Source organism: Aquarana catesbeiana, linkage group LG04, assembly GCF_042186555.1.
Source record: "Aquarana catesbeiana isolate 2022-GZ linkage group LG04, ASM4218655v1, whole genome shotgun sequence".
NCBI lineage: Eukaryota > Metazoa > Chordata > Amphibia > Anura > Ranidae > Aquarana > Aquarana catesbeiana.
The window spans coordinates 690,563,465-690,580,962 of NC_133327.1; the positions used below are offsets into that span (position 1 = coordinate 690,563,465).

Consider the following 17,498-nt stretch of genomic DNA (forward strand, 5'->3'; position numbering starts at 1 on the left):
CATTCGACCCACGGGGAAAATAGCCCAATAATATTAGATGTTGCCCCCATTTGCACAAAACAAGTGTGCATGCAGTTCCAAATAGCTCTGTGTATATATATATATATATATATATATATATATATATATACATATATATTATCTATCTCGATATAGATCTATCTATCTATCTATAGATAGATAGATATATGTAGATATATATATCTATATATATATATATGTATATATATATAGATATATATATATGTATTTTTTTTTTTTATAAATGCACACCTTGGTGTGTACATGCAGTAATCAGAATATTAAGATGCAATAATTGCAACATTAATAAGACAAAAAAGATATATTTTATTAATTACTGTCTCCTATAATTACCTAACAGGATTGTGTTAAAATATTACATTATAAAACCTAATCTGCCTATATTTCTATGGTGACCGTACTGAAGTGCTGCCCCTTGTGGTGTCTGCAAGTAATTGTTTTAATATTCGAACTGATCCCTGTGTCTCTTGGGAGCCCTCTGGATCCTGGACCCGGGTTGTACATAAAGCTCTGCCTCTTCCCCCTTTTGAGTGCCACCTGTCAATCAACTGTCCAATGGTAGAACTTCCACAGCTCACTGAAGTTCTGTCTTTTGACAGCAGAAAGTCAAGGGGCGGAGCTCAGTCTTTATGAACTCAAAGCCCCATGTACAGTCTGGAGCTAGGATCCATAAAGCTCTACAGGGACACCCCTCCCCCCAGGTCACAGTCTACATCTCAGGCCTGTACATTTGATGCTCATCTCCACCTGATGCTGGCTGCTGGGAGGGTATTTAGTTCCTCCGCTACACTTCCCTTGTGCTTGTGTAGTCTTAACTTTAAAATTTCCTGCTCTATACTAAACAACTGATCTCAGTTGGGTTCTGTGTGCCTGCAGAGAATAATTCATCATGGCTGCACCCAGAGTCCATTTTATCAGGTGTCATGATATTAAAGTCCAGAATTTTTAGTTAGGAATAAATCAGGGCCTTTCTGTCTTTGTTCCTAATGGGGAAATCCCATCCTTCTTCCTTCCATGTTTAGTTGAATGGAGAAGGATGAGAACTTCTATGTTATTGCCCATGTCTACCTGCCTGGGTGGTAAACCCCCCTCATTTTTTGTACTGGTGTCAGGACCTGGATCACCTGCTGGTGGCACTGTGGAAGGTTGTAGTTTGAGTGTCCACCAGCGGGTGTCTCCCAACAGCCATCAGATCCCAGTAATGAGTCTCCACCTGATGCTGGCTACCGGGAGGGTATTTAGTTCCTTCTCTACACTTCCCTTGTGCTTCAGTGTTTTGCCTGATGGCCAGATACTGCTTGCTAACTTATCCCGACCCTGCCCCTGCTTTACATCCTGAACTCTGCTGGCCTTATACCCGCTCCCATTCTTCATGGTCCCAGTCCTCGCTCCCCCTTCCTGACTGTTTCCTACATCTCCAGTATCCACTATCTCTCCAGATACTTTTTTCAAGTACTCGCCGATACTGATTACCGATACTTTTTTAACCTCATATCACAGTGGCACTGATGAGGCAGCACTGAAGGGCACTGATGGGGTGGCACTAATATGCAGCACTGATGGGTGGCACTGATGGGAACTGATGGGCAACACTGATGGGAACTGATGGGCAACACTGATGGGAACTGATGGGCGACACTGATGGGAACTGATGGGCGACACTGATGGGTGGCACTGATGGGAACTGATGGGTGGCACTGATGGGAACTAATGGGCGACACTGATGGGAACTGATGGGCGACACTGATGGGTGGCACTGATGGGTGGCACTGATGGGAACTGATGGGCGACACTGATGGGAACTGATGGGCGACACTGATGGGTGGCACTGATGGGAACTGATGGGTGGCACTGATGGGAACTGATGGGCGACACTGATGGGTACTGATGGGCAACACTGATGGGAACTGATGGGCGACACTGATGGGAACTAATGGGCGACACTGATGGGAACTGATGGGCGACACTGATGGGTGGCACTGATGGGCGACACTGATGGGAACTGATGGGCGACACTGATGGGAACTGTTGGGCAGCACTGATAGACAGGCACTGATAGACAGGCACTGATGGGCACAGAAAGGTAGCACTGATTGGCAATTGGCTGGCATAATGATGAGACACCTAATATTCAATTCTGCTAGCAAGTTGAAGACAGACAAGTACCTGTTCCGTCCAAATCGGCGATCTGTCATATTCGGTAATGGAAGTGACACCGCAACGCTCATCTTGGTACACCCATTAGTGAAGTATATGGACTGGGTGTAACAAGATGTCCGCTGCTGCCTTCTGACTGCAGGCCTACTGAGGCCGAGTGCAGGGTGTACCCAGATGGGCGTCGCGGTGTTCTGATGGGATGTCACTTCCGACACCGAATGTGACGGATCGCCGATTCTTACAGAACACCCGACATTGGGAACATAGCGGCTGCACCCCATGCCCCTGCCCCAGATGGCTTACCTGCCACTGCTGCCAGCGTGTCATGTTGACTCCCTTCTCTCCACCCACTGACTTCCGGGAGTGACCCCTCTTCATTCAGAGGTATCAGATTAGGCATTGGACCATTTGTACAAGTACCCGTGTAAATGCTCGGCATCGGCACCAATACTAGTATCGGGATCGGTGCAGCCCTCGTCTCCAGTGCTCCCTGTGATCTGTGGGCATCAGATTGTATACATTGTATTATAGTTCAGTATTTTCCTGCTCGGTTTATAGATCACTTATATCTTTTTGGTGTTTGGATGGATTTTGCTTCACTATCTTTCTTCAGTCATATATAGTCTGGTCTCAGTTATGCAGATCTGGCCATCCTTCAATCGATATCCCTGACTACTGGTGTCACCTGGACAGGAAGTGAGGAAAATCTCCATAATGGAAGTCACAGAGAGAAATTAAAGTATAACTAAAGGCAAAACTTTTATCTTTGTAACTTATGGGCAGAGGGGAGAGGGGTTAGAACACTTGTCAGTTTTTATTGCAGTCTGTGCCCCCATTAGGGAGATTCCCCCCCCCTCTATTCATCCTGTTTACCATTATCATTGGAAGTGAAAGTAAAAAGTAATAGAGGGGAAATCTTCCAATGGAGACGCTAGTTCTGGTGACCTGGGGGGTCCCCAATCAATTCCCCTAATTTGCAAGGATTTCCTCTAACTTCCTGTTTGACTATGGGACAGGAAGTGACGGGAAATCTACGCAACGGGACACAGGTGACAGAGAAAAAAAAATGTGACATGGACCCCCCCCATCCAAATTTTTTTTTTTTCTCCTTAGGTTCTACTTTAACCACTTCAGCCCCGGAAGGTTTTACCCCCTTCCTGACCAGAGCACTTTTTACAATTCGGCACTGCGTCGCTTTAACTGCTAATTGCGCGGTCATGCAATGCTGTACCCAAACGAAATTTGCGTCCTTTTCTTCCCACAAATAGAGCTTTCTTTTGATAGTATTTGATCACCTCTGCCGTTTTTATTTTTTGCGCTATACACGGAAAAAGACCGAAAATTTTGAAAAAAAATGATATTTTCTACTTTTTGTTCTAAAAAAAATCCAATAAACTCAATTTTAGTCATACATTTAGGCCAAAATGTATTCGGCCACATGTCTTTGGTAAAAAAAATGTCAATAAGTGTATATTTATTGGTTTGCGCAAAAGTTATAGCGTCTACAAACTAGGGTACATTTTCTGGAATTTACACAGCCTTTAATTTATGACTGCCTATGTCGTTTCTTGAGGTGCTAAAATGGCAGGGCAGTACAAAACCCCCACAAATGACCCCATTTTGGAAAGTAGACACCCCAAGGAATTTGCTGAGAGGCATGTTGAGCCCATTGAATATTCATTTTTTTTGTCCCAAGTGATTGAATAATGACAAAAAAAAAAAAAAAAAAAAAAATTACAAAAAATTGTCACTAAATGATATATTGCTCACACAGGCCATGGGCATATGTGGAATTGCACCCCAAAATACATTTAGCTGCTTCTCCTGAGTACGGGGATACCACATGTGTGGGACTTTTTGGGAGCCTAGCCGCGTACGGGACCCCGAAAACCAATCACTGCCTTCAGGATTTCTAAGGGTGTAAATTTTTGATTTTACTCCTCACTGCCTATCACAGTTTCGGAGGCCATGGAAAGCCCAGGTGGCACAAACCCCCCCCAAATGACCCCATTTTGGAAAGTAGACACCCCAAGCTATTTGCTGAGAGGCATGGTGAGTATTTTGCAGCTCTCATTTGTTTTTGAAAATAAAGAAAGACGAGAAAAAAAATTTTTTTTTTTTCTTTTTTCAATTTTCAAAACTTTGTGACAAAAAGTGAGGTCTGCAAAATACTCACTATACCTCTCATCAAATAGCTTGGGGTGTCTACTTTCCAAAATTGGGTCATTTGGGGGGGGTTTTTTGCCACCTGGGCTTTCCATGGCCTCCGAAACTGTGATAGGCAGTGAAGAGTGAAATCAAAAATTTACGGCCTTAGAAAGCCTGAAGGCGGTGCTTGGTTTTCGGGGTCCCGTACGCGGCTAGGCTCCCAAAAAGTCTCACACATGTGGTATCCCCGTACTCAGGAGAAGCAGCAGAATGTATTTTGGGGTGTAATTTCACATATTCACATGGCATGTTTGAGCAATATATCATTTAGTGACAACTTTGCGCAAAAAAAAATAAAAAATTGTCTCTTTCCCGCAACTTGTGTCACAATATAAATTATTCCATGGACTCAACATGACTCTCAGCAAATAGCTTGGGGTGTCTACTTTCCAAAATGGGGTCATTTGGGGGGGTTTTGAACTGTCCTGGCATTTTATGCACAACATCTAGAAGCTTATGTCACACATCACCCACACTTCTAACCACTTGAAGACAAAGCCCTTTCTGACACTTATTGTTTACATAAAAAAATAATTTTTTTTTGCAAGAAAATTACTTTGAACCCCCAAACATTATATATTTTTTTTTAAAGCAAATGCCCTACAGATTAAAATGGTGGGTGTTTCATTTTTTTTTTTCACACAGTATTTGCGCAGCGATTTTTCAAACGCATTTTTTGGGGAAAAAACACACTTTTTTACATTTTAATGCACTAAAACACACTATATTGCCCAAATGTTTGATGAAATAAAAAAGATGATCTTAGGCCGAGTACATGGATACCAAACATGACATGCTTTAAAATTGCGCACAAACGTGCAGTGGCGACAAACTAAATACATTTTTAAAAGCCTTTAAAAGCCTTTACAGGTTACCACTTTAGATTTACAGAGGAGGTCTACTGCTAAACTTACTGCCCTCGATCTGACCTTCGCGGCGATACCTCACATGCATGGTGCAATTTCTGTTTACATTTGACGCCAGACCGACGCTTGCGTTCGCCTTAGCGCGAGAGCAGGGGGGACAGGGGTGCTTTTTTTTTTTTTTTTTTTTTTTTTCTTTATTATTATTATTTTTTTATCTTATTTTTAAACTGTTCCTTTCATTTTTTTTTTTTTTAATCATTTTTATTGTTATCTCAGGGAATGTAAATATCCCCTATCATAGCAATAGGTAGTGACAGGTACTCTTTTTTGCAAAAATTGGGGTCTATTAGACCCTAGATCTCTCCTCTGCCCTCAAAGCATCTGACCACACCAAGATCGGTGTGATAAAATGCTTTCCCAATTTCCCAATGGCGCTGTTTACATCCGGCGAAATCTAAGTCATAAAATGCTCGTAGCTTCCGGTTTCTTAGGCCATAGAGATGTTTGGAGCCACTCTGGTCTCTGATCAGCTCTATGGTCAGCTGGCTGAATCACCGGCTGCATTTTCAGGTTCCCTGTTGAGACAGGAGAGCCAGAGAAAAACACGGAAGACGTTGGGGGGGAGGGGCATTCCCTCCCACTGCTTGTAAAAGCAGTCTAGAGGCTAATTAGCCGCTAGGATTGCTTTTACATGAAAGCCGACCGCTGGCTGAAAAGAATGATACCAAGATGATACCTAAACCTGCAGGCATCATTCTGGTATAACCACTCAAAGTCGTGAATGGCGTACCTGAAGACAAAAAAATGGTTAACAATAAAGCACAGTAAACGGTAAGGTATAAAAAATTGCATACCTGAAAAGCAAACATGATAAAACATAATAACAATAAAACATTGCAGAATAGAATACAGTAAAAAAGAGCAGAACAATAGAGAGAAAATAGAGAGAGAGAGAACAATAAAACGACAACTATTTTTTTTTATTTTATATTTTTGTATGTGTTTTTTTTTTTTTTTTTTTTTTACACTTTTTTTTGTAACTAACTTTTATAACTGTAACCGGTTCCAGGTTCGGGTCTCTCAAAATGCGATGGCATCTTGGGAGACCCTGTGAAAGTGTGCCTAGTCTGTGCAATGCTGTACCCTACGCTAATACTCAACTAGTGAATGGTAGCGTTCAAAACATTCACCAATGCAAAGACCAGGATTGTCAGGACAGGAGGGACAATAATAGCGGGTGTCACGTCTATATCCGCGCTTGCTGCAGACACAACATCTTTTTTGGGGGGGGTTCGTTGGGTAGGGGTACTCGGGAGGACATAAAGAAAATGCCTCTCATGCAGCCGACTGCATTTGGTTGGGGATGTGAATGGGGGAAGTACGGGCGCTGCAGAAGTGGTGGGTTCCCAATTAGGATTGGCGAATGCAGCAGGAAGGGCATTATGGGCATGACGGGCCTGTGTTTGTCTTTTTGGTGGCAGCGGGACACTACTTGTGCTTGCCACCTCACCAGCTTGAACTGCACTTATGGGACTCGCCACGTCACCAAGTGTTACTGCAGTGCTGGTTTGACTACGACCGGGGTGTACTAGGCCGCTGGTGCTTGCCAGTTCACCAAAACGCTACCAAAAAAACTGTTAGCGATCGCAAGGATCAGGCCTGACTCTGCGAACGCTGCAGTTATGCGTTTAGTGTTTTGTAAGTGTCAGTGATCGATCGATACTGCACTTGGGTGGGCTGGGCTGGGCCGGGCGGAGGGGCAAAACGCAGGTGCTAGCAGGTATCTGGGCTGATCCCGCTAACACTGCGTTTTTGGGAACCCTAAACTGCTGGGGACGCTAGTATAGATCTGATCGGATCAGATATTGATCCGTTCAGATACTATACCACTAAGGGAGGCGTATGCTGCGTGCGTGGGTGTTAGCGGTACTGGCGCTAATCTGACACTGCTTGGGGCTGGTGCTTGCCAGTTCACCAAAACGCTACCAAAAAAACTGTTAGCGATCGCAGGGATCAGGCCTGACTCTGCGAACGCTGCAGTTATGCGTTTAGTGTTTTGTAAGTGACAGTGATCGATCGATACTGCACTTGGGTGGGCCGGGCAGAGGGGCAAAACGCAGGTGCTAGCAGGTATCTGGGCTGATCCCGCTAACACTGCGTTTTTGGGAACCCTAAACTGCTGGGGACGCTAGTATAGATCGGATCAGATATTGATCCGTTCAGATACTATACCACTAAGGGAGGCGTATGCTGCGTGCGTGGGTGTTAGCGGTACTGGCGCTAATCTGACGCTGCCTGGGGCGACGCATATCACCGCCGGGTGATCAGGGGGCTAAACTTTTATTCGGTAATAAACGGCGGGTGCCCTGACACTATAAAAAATAAACGAACTAACCAGCGTCACCCGTAACAGTTATACGGTGATCAGTGGTGAAAGGGTTAACTAGGGGGCAATCAAGGGGTTAAAACATTTATTAGGTAGTATATGGGGGTCCCTGTCGCTATAAAACGCTGACAGCGAACCTAAATATTTACCTCACTAACTAGCGTCACCAGCGACACTAATACAGCGATCAGAAAAATGATCGCTTAGTGACACTGGTGACAGGGGGTGATCAAGGGGTTAAAACTTTATTAGGGGGGGTTAGGGGGGTATCCTAGACCTAAAGGGGGGCTAACACTCACTGCCCTAACACTGTAACTGTCACAAACTGACACTATGCAGTAATCAGGAAAAAAAAAAAAAAAATACTGCTAATGTCAGTTTGTGACAGGGGGGGGGGGGTGATTGGGGGGGGATCGGGGGGCGATCGGGGGGGGATCGGGGGTGTAAGGTATGCCTGGCATGTTCTACTGTGTGTGTTTGTGTTGTGTGCACTTACATGTCTTCTCTCCTCGGCGCTGGACGGAAACTGCCAGACCGAGGAGAGATGACATCACATCCTCTGCCTGTGTGAAACTACACACAGGCAGAGGAGGATTCCCATTGGCTGGGAGCGATCGCGAGGGGGGGGCCACGATCGGATGGTCTCCCCCTCGCCTCCCGACGCTCCCAGTCAGATGCCGACCGCCGCTGGCACCGGGGGGGGGTCCGATCGGACCCCCCGCCCGCGGGAGGCAGATCACGTATATATACGTGATTCTGCCTGCCCGTGCCACTCTGCCGACGTATATCTACGTTAGGCGGTCGGCAAGTGGTTAATTGTGAGAAATTTGTGGTTGTAAACCTCTGAAATTAAAAATGAACAAAGCATATCCTTCTATAGTCTGTAGTTGCCTCAATCCAAAGCACAGAGTGTGATTTCTATTTCTCAATCCTCTGCTATCTACATGAGTCACTTACAGTTTATGTCAACACTAAGGGACCCCAAGGACATTACAGCCCTCCTCCCAACATCCGCTAAATTACCCCCCACCGCTTTGGTCCATAGCACTTAGAGTGATTTCTTTCTCCTCTTTCCTCCCTCTATCTGCATGGGTCACTCTTGACAGTTTATGCCGGCACCATGGGATCCAGAGGACTGTCGGCCTCTTTTCTGGCACCCAGCAGGTGACTGACAGCCTCAACTGTGCAGGTTTCCCCTATGAGACTGCGTAGATCGGGGTGTGTCCATTCCCTCCACTCAGGTCTCAGATTACACTAAGCTCCCTGCTCTATGCTGTGCAGTGTGTGACATCAGATCCCTGCCCCCTGCCTTCTGAAAGTTAGCTGTGCATGTTTCTTTATGAGAGTGTGTAAGGGGAAAGGGTGTCCTTTCCCTCCACTCCGGTCTCAGATTACACTCAGCTGTCTGGTCTGTGCTGTGCAGTGTGTGAGATCTGATCCCGCCCCCTGCCTTCTGAAGCTCAGCAGTGCATGTTTATTTATGAGACTGTGTAAGGGAGGGGTGTGTCCATACTCTCCACTCCGGTCTCAGATTACACTCAGCTGCCTGGTCTATGCTGTGCAGTGTGTGACATCTGATCCCGCCCCCTGCCTTCTGGAGCTCAGAAATGTTGCGTAAATTTGCACTTTGAATGGCTGTAGAGGAGGGAGTGCTGCAGCTAAACAGGTACAACTTATGTAGGATGATTTGCATCATCATCTGTGTATCACCTGAGCCAGTCATTGCACTGGGGCAATGAAGGGTTTACAGCCACTTTAAAGCGGATGTCCACCCTAAAATTAAAAATTACATTAACATTCTAAAAAAAAAATATTTTAAAAATTTGAAAAAAAAAATGTTATATTTACCAGAAATGCCTGTTGCTAGGCAGTCTTCCTAATCTGCCTCTTTCTATTCCGCGGCGCTGCTCCTTTACCTCCTCCTCTTCAGTGAGCTGCCCCGTTGTCTTCTGGGACCTGTGTGTGTCCCAGAAAACCACAGGGCCATTCACAAAGCGCTGTGCGACTCGCGCATGCGCAGTTGGAAACTGGCAGTGAAGCTGCAAGCCTCCACTGCCTGTTTCCCTTAGTTAGGATGGCGGCTCTGGCACCCGATCCGATGGATGGATTGGCGTTGGGGGGGGGGAGGGGGGGTAGCGGCAACATCGCGGGCTCCCTGGACGTGTAAGTGCCCCTATTAAAAGTCAGCAGCTACAGTGTTTGTAATTGCTGACTTTTTTTTTTAAACGGCCGGACCTTCGCTTTAACTCTTTTCAGTTATTTTCACAACTTGGATTTGAACCCGGACACAGAATTAACGATCGAACGTCTCTCCCTCAATGGGCTCTTTTTTACTTATCTTTTAGGAATGTTCGGTTTGCTTTTTAATTTGTTCTTTTACATCAGCGGAGTCGTCATTAAATCCGACCTTTCATCCTTTATGTTGCAGTCAGTAGCGGCGGTGACCCCCGGACCCTCCATTGTTCTATTATGGGGTATTCCAGGACGGCGGCGCGGTGATAAATATTGCCGCTTTACAGGAGTCTGGCGAGTTAAATAAACAGAGGAGACGAAATGCACATCTTTTATGGAGTTTGTCATCAATCTTTTCTCCTACCGCAGAGAACAAAGAGCGTTCCTGTGTGATGTTTACGTCTTCAGGGCGATGATTCTGCTGTAGAATCGCCGGAATCCATCTTCATCATCGCCGACATTCAGCGCCAGGCTCCGCCCTAACAGTGCCCGGGCCGCGCTCCCACCCGCTGCCCTCACCAGATTCCCGCATTCTGCTGACGGCTTTCCCTTCCTCGGTGTCGCTGCATTTTACTGACTTTTTGTTAAAGTTTGACATTTTGTATGGTTGGTATTCAGTATCCATTTGACGACTGCAATGTGTGTGTGTATATATATATATATATATATATATATATATATATATATATATACACGTTGCAGGTTTGAAGTGGTTCACCAGGGATTATGGATGAAGCTATCAGCCACAACCCCGGTATTTTTTTCCCAGCTGGCGATTAGCTTTCTCATGAAAGCGGTCCGAGCGACTAATTAGCCGCTGGATCGCTTTCAGAAGCAGCGGGAGGGGTCCGTCTACCCCATCCCCCAATCCCTCCCCACCCCTCCCGCTGCTCGCCGGTGTTTCTCAGGCTTACTGCTTTTACCGGCAAGCCCGGGAAACGATCTAACGATTCGAGCGTCTGGCCATAGAGGTGAACCGAGACCAGAAGATCACTGATCACCTCTATGATCTTGGAGGACCGGAGGGACGTCATGACATCACTTCTGGTCTAGGGTGAAAGTAAACAACCTTTTTTTTTTTTTTTTAAAGCGAAAAATTACATTTTTTTTTTTTTTTGATCATTTGCTTTTAGCCCCCTTTCATACCTCGGAAGGTGCGGGCATTAGCTGTAAATTGCCGCTATTTTTTGCGACGCTTTACCGCAGTTATATCGGCGCTTTTCTACCGCTAGCGGCCGAACAAGGGGTTAATAGTGCCTGTGTTGCAACCCTGCCAAAGCGCTGACCATTGATTTCAATAGGCAGGGGCGGGGGAGGAGCGGTGTATACAAGCTTTACAGATGCTATTTTGAGCGCTAAAACGCCTGAAAAGCGCCCCGGCGCTTCTATCTTTTCATGTGACAACACTGAAGAAATGACACTTGTCTACAATGTAAAGTAGTGAGTGTACAGCTTGTATAACAGTGTAAATTCGCTGTCCCCTCAAAATAACTAGCCCAAGCCACTTGACCTCCAAAAGATTTTACCCCCCCCCCCTTCAGGACCAGGCCATTTTCTGCTATTCAGCACTGCGCTACTTTAACTGACAATTGGGCAGTTATGTAACACTGTACACAAATGACATTTATATCTTTTTTTCCCCACAAATAGAGCTTTCTTTTGGTGGTATTTGATCACCTCTGCGGTTTTTATTTTTTTTAATTATGTTTACTTTCTACTATAAAACATCCAATAACAAATATAAAAGAAAAAATCTAATTTCTTTAAAAAAATTAAGGCCAATATGTATTCTGCTATATATGAATTGAAAATGGAAACCGGAAGGATTTACCCCCTTTAATGACCATTTTTTCCCCAAATCGGCACTTTGTTACTTTAACTGACAATTGCGCGGTCGTGCGACGTTGCACCCAAACAAAATTTTCAATCTTTTTTCCCACAAATAGAGATTTCTTTTGGTGGTATTTGATCACCTCTGTAGTTTTTATTTTGTGCGCTATAAACAAAAGAAAACGACAATTTTGAAAAAAAACTTTTTTAGTTTTTGCTATAATAAATACCCCCCCCCCCAAAAAAAAAATAAAAAATAAAAAAATGTCTTCCTCATTTTAGGCCAATACGTATTCTTCTACATGTTTTTAGTAAAAAAAAAATCGCAATAAGTGTATATTGATTGGTTGCACAAAAGTTATAGCGTCTAGAAAGTAGGGGATAGATTTAGATTTTTTTTTTTTTACTAGTAATGGCGGCGATCAGCGATTTTTAGCGGGACTGCGACATTGCGGCGGACAGATCGGACGCTTTTGACATTTTTGTGGGACCATTGACATTTATACAGCAATCAGTGCTAAAATTAGCCACTGATTACTGTATAAATGACACTGGTAGGGAAGGGGTTAACACTAGGGGGCGATCAAGGGGTTAAGTGTGTTCCCTAGGGAGTCGTTTCTAACTGTGGGGGGAGGGGACTGACTGTGAGTAGAAAGAGATCACTGTTCCTGATCGCTAGGAACAGTTGATCTCTCTCTACTCCTGTCAGAGTGGGAATCTGCTTTGTTTACACGGGCAGATCCCCGTTCTGGTTCTCTGTGGAGCGATCGTGGGTGGCCGGCGGACATCGCAGCCGCCGGCCACACGTATCCGTTCCCCTGTCGTGCAGTGGCCGCGCGTGCGACTGCTATAGCTGTTAAAGGGACCGACGTACAGCTACGGCGATTCGCGGGAACGAGCCGACCTGCCGCAGTATAATGATGGCGGCTGGTCGGCAAAGGTGCCAAAAACAACAAATACACTCAATAGATACGATTCAATAAAATATCATTTTATTACAAATCAAGTTTAAAAAAATATATTATAAAAACATCACACAGGATGAACTTTTGAACAGCAAGTGCAGCAGCTTCCACTCCACATGTTTCTCCTCCATATAGGCTTCCTCAGGAGTCACATGAATGCTGCATATTGCTGATGCTATAGATGGAGAAATACACAATCCATGAATGGATAATAGTAACAATCGTCCAATAAGCGTATATGTTGATTGGTTTGCGCAAAAGTTATTGTGTCTACAAACTATGGGTTATTTACTGGAAATTTTATTTATTTTTATACTGTTTAGTTATACTATATATACTAAATCATTGACTGTACTAATGACTCTGGCCGGGAAGGGGTTAAACAGGGGAGAGCGAAGGGTTTCCTAGCCGGTGTTTATGTGTGTGCTGCGAGGTGCAGTAAAACTACAGTGTGCGGTCGGCAAGTGATTAGAGACGCCCGGATCGCTTGTATCTTCAGGCCGAGCGTTGGCTGTAAAAATCAATATGGCCACCGGGGGCTGTACGCTTGTTTGAGCCCTTTATAGACCCGGACATTTATAAATGTACCTTGGCGGACGGGGATAAAGAAAATGTCTACTAGGAGAGACATGGAAGTTTCTGAGGCTGACCTTTTCTTTTCATGTTCATTTTCTTGCTCAGGTACCTTGTAAGTGTAACAATAACTCTCGGTGGAGCTGCTGGTTTAAAGCGGGCTGTTACCGTCACCTTCGTTACCTCAATTTCACCAGAACCGGGTCTAGGGTCCCGTTGAGTTTAATACCAGACAATGTAGGCACCGGACACTTGAGTATCTTTTCCAATGCTTTAATAAACATAACTGTAGGAAGTAGCAGGAAAGAGGTAGAAGAAGAGTTGCAGGGAAGTTCAAATACCTTTCCTTGGTGTAGTATTAGGAATTGGAATCTTGTAGATGAATGTACTTTCCTCTTAGAGTTGAATCTTTGCCCGCCTGGATAGGGTTCTCTCACTAACCTAGCAGCCAGTACGTAGCACCAACAAAAGTCTCTGCCACAGACCTGAATAGAACAAAAGCCGTACGATCCTCTGCCACAGGATGTAATGGTTTACAATGGACAGCAAACACAGCACTAGAACCTTTAAGCCGACCCGGCTGTACTATGCGGTAGGATAACTTTAGGATACGTCCTCCAACTGAGTCACCAGTCCCCTCTCCAGACCAGCACTCTGCATGATCCTTCCATGACGGGTCCTCCCCTGGGATCATCTCAGTTGTCCAGCTTCTTCCTGTAGGACAGACAGTTCAGGACCATTCCCTCGCCACTGTGGTAGGCCCCAGACAGGCTCCTGGGCCCACCCACATGCCGCAGCAACGTGGGCCTCCCGATCGGACTCCTAACACATACCTGTCGGCCAGGAGGGCCAGCAGGTGGAATGAAAAACGAACCCTAAAACATGGCGTCTGTCCCATAAATACCCTCTCCCAGAATGCAACTCGGAGGACCACCTCTACCGAGTTATCTCCGGGACAGAGGAGCACTCATCCGCTTCAACGTGTTGCCTTTCCAACACCAACCCATGGTGACAACGACACCCACAGGCACAGTGTGAAATGACATGCAACTCAGCCGAGCTGGAACAGAGGCAAATCTGACTATGTATGAACAGATAACCCACTAAATTTACCTATCAGCAGTAGATTGAAAATCTACCAGCACTACATAAGCCTCTGTAGATCAGGTCTGACTTCACTGGCCGCATGCTTGTTTTGGGGTCATGACTTACAAAGTATTTAGGTGAGAAGCTGCCAGGCAGGTAACATTATGGGATGGGCGTTGGAGTTTTGCACGCCTTCTTGTGTCTTTCAGTAGAAGTTCCAACTAAGCTCAGCCTCTCCTCATTCGATCTCCCTTCTCTCTCTCTCTCTCTCTCTCTCTCTCTTTCTCTCGTGTCCTCGGATGACCCAGAAAACACACACGGCATTTGTTTAACTTTCATTCTCCTCTGAACTCGGTGTGTTTGTTTGAATTATTCTGCGATCATTCTATATACAAACACGAGGAAGAGAGGAGCGCTCTCAAGGCGGGTCCTGTAGTAATGCACGTGCGTCCTGCATGGGATACGGACTGAGATTAGGCTGTAAAATAAAGGTGGGGTGTCGTCCTCTGCTGGATCCACTCTGTTATTTTAGGTCAGGAGCCCCCCTCGTATTGGACCATGGGCCTGGTCAAGGCAGAGGCTTTGTGTTGGGTCGAAGTGTATCACCAGCAGAAAGTATAGGCCCTATAACTGTGGTCTCTTTACACACTGGTGAGCGCTGGTTTTAGGTCAGGAGCCCCCCTCGTATTGGACCATGGGCCTGGTCAAGGCTTTGTGTTGGGTCAAAGTGTATCACCAGCAGTAAGTATGGGCCCTTCAACTGTAGTCTCTTTACACACCGGTGAGCGGTGATTTTAGGTCAGGAGCCCTCTCGTATTGGACCATGGGCCTGGTCAAGGCAGAGGCTTTGTGTTGGGTCGAAGTGTACCACCAGCAGTAAGTATGGGCCCTTTAGCTGTAGTCTCTTTACACACTGGTGAGCGGTGATTTTAGGTCAGGAGCCCTCTCGTATTGGACCATGGGCCTGGTCAAGGCAGAGGCTTTGTGTTGGGTCGAAGTGTATCACCAGCAGTAAGTATGGGCCCTTTAGCTGTAGTCTCTTTACACACCGGTGAGCGGTGATTTTAGGTCAGGAGCCCTCTTGTATTGGACCATGGGCCTGGTCAAGGCAGAGGCTTTGTGCTGGGTCGTGGTGTATCACCAGCAGAAGGTATGTGCTCCTCGGAGGCTCCACTCAGAACCTGCACCCATCCTGTTGGGGGTAGGGTCACCACCTTTTCTTCACGCTGCACCTGAACATTTTAGCGGCACAATTTTTTTTGGGGGGGGGGAATACTGTGGACTCTGATATAAAGGGGAACTCTGGTGTAAGGGAGTTTCTGCTCACCAAACCTCCCACTTAGATCAGAGTTCTCAGCATTCCCTTTAAATTAGGGTTCCCAAAGCCCCCATACATCAGAGTCCACAGGCCACCCCTTACATTGGAGTCCCCCTTACCTTTGTTTACTCACTCGCTCGAAGGGAGGGAAGAGGGAGACGTTAGTCACAGGCACTGGATGGTGAGCTCACTCACCTGAGGATGGAGGATCAGGCATAGACACCTTCCATTCACCATGTATATGCCGGTTGCTGAGCTTCAAACTTGCAGCCCACACGTCCCTTTCCTGAGGCACAGAATGCCAGGGATTGGTGTGGGTGGGCAGACAGTCAGTATATGGGGGTGGGGCCCGTGTGCACACTATGGACTTGACAGTTGTGGTACTTGAGGAGCCACAGTCCATTCTGAATATATTCAGACCACCTAAAAACCTGGACACACAATTCAAAGCATTGACTGTCCAGGTGACTCCTGGACTGGTGACAAGCCTAGTTGGGGCCCCTGTGCATGATCTTCAACCGGGGATCCAACAGGATGGTTGTAGTCTCCTTACAAACCGGTGAACTCTGATTTACTAACAGGAGTTTAGACCATGCAACGTTCAAGCGATTATAATGCAGATGAAAGGTCAGATGGTGCTCAGGAATGAAGGCAACACTGACGTTCTACACAGGAGAGAAAAATAAAAACTACAGAAACTAGAGAACCGGCTCCGTCTATAACCAGAACAGCTAACATGAGCCTCAGAGCAGAATCCAAAAACTGCTTTCCGAGTCTACGAGAAATTTGTTGCTCGTGTACTGACCCAGTGTGCTACATTAAACTTGAGACTTGGTGACGGTGCAAGCAACTGGGAACATGCCTGTGCTACTTGTATTGTCCAACAGGGGGTGTAGGGGGGTGTCTAGGAACAGTGCGCCTTCCGCCTCCCTTTTCACCCCTCTATTCCAGCCTCTCCTTCCACCCCTCTATTCCAGCCTCTCCTTCCCACCCCTCTATTCCAGCCTCTCCTTCCCACCCCTCTATTCCAGCCTCTCCTTCCCACCCCTCTATTCCAGCCTCTCCTCCCCCCTCTATTCCAGCCTCTCCTCCCCCCTCTATTCCAGCCTCTCCTCCCCCCTCTATTCCAGCCTCCCCTTCCCACCCCTCTATTCCAGCCTCTCCTCCCCCCTCTATTCCAGCCTCTCCTCCCCCCTCTATTCCAGCCTCCCCTTCCCACCCCTCTATTCCAGCCTCTCCTCCCCCCTCTATTCCAGCCTCTCCTCCCCCCTCTATTCCAGCCTCCCCTTCCCACCCCTCTATTCCGGCCTCTCCTTCCCACCCCTCTATTCCAGCCTCTCCTTCCCACCCCTCTATTCCAGCCTCTCCTCCCCCCTCTATTCCAGCCTCTCCTTCCACCCCTCTATTCCAGCCTCTCCTTCCACCCCTCTATTCCAGCCTCTCCTCCCCCCTCTATTCCAGCCTCTCCTCCCCCCTCTATTCCAGCCTCCCCTTCCCACCCCTCTATTCCAGCCTCTCCTTCCCACCCCTCTATTCCAGCCTCTCCTCCCCCCTCTATTCCAGCCTCCCCTTCCCACCCCTCTATTCCAGCCTCCCCTTCCCACCCCTCTATTCCAGCCTCCCCTTCCCACCCCTCTATTCCAGCCTCTCCTTCCACCCCTCTATTCCAGCCTCTCCTTCCACCCCTCTATTCCAGCCTCTCCTCCCCCCTCTATTCCAGCCTCTCCTCCCCCCTCTATTCCAGCCTCCCCTTCCCACCCCTCTATTCCAGCCTCTCCTCCCCCCCTCTATTCCAGCCTCCCCTTCCCACCCCTCTATTCCAGCCTCCCCTTCCC

The 17,498-nt window shown here is 46.7% G+C and overlaps 1 protein-coding gene across 4 annotated transcripts in view; it reads left to right on the forward strand.

Moving 5' to 3' along the window:
* Nucleotides 1–17,498, forward strand: part of BABAM2 (BRISC and BRCA1 A complex member 2) — a 289,298-nt gene that overhangs the window by 120,113 nt on the left and 151,687 nt on the right. The gene's annotated exons all lie outside the window — the stretch shown is intronic.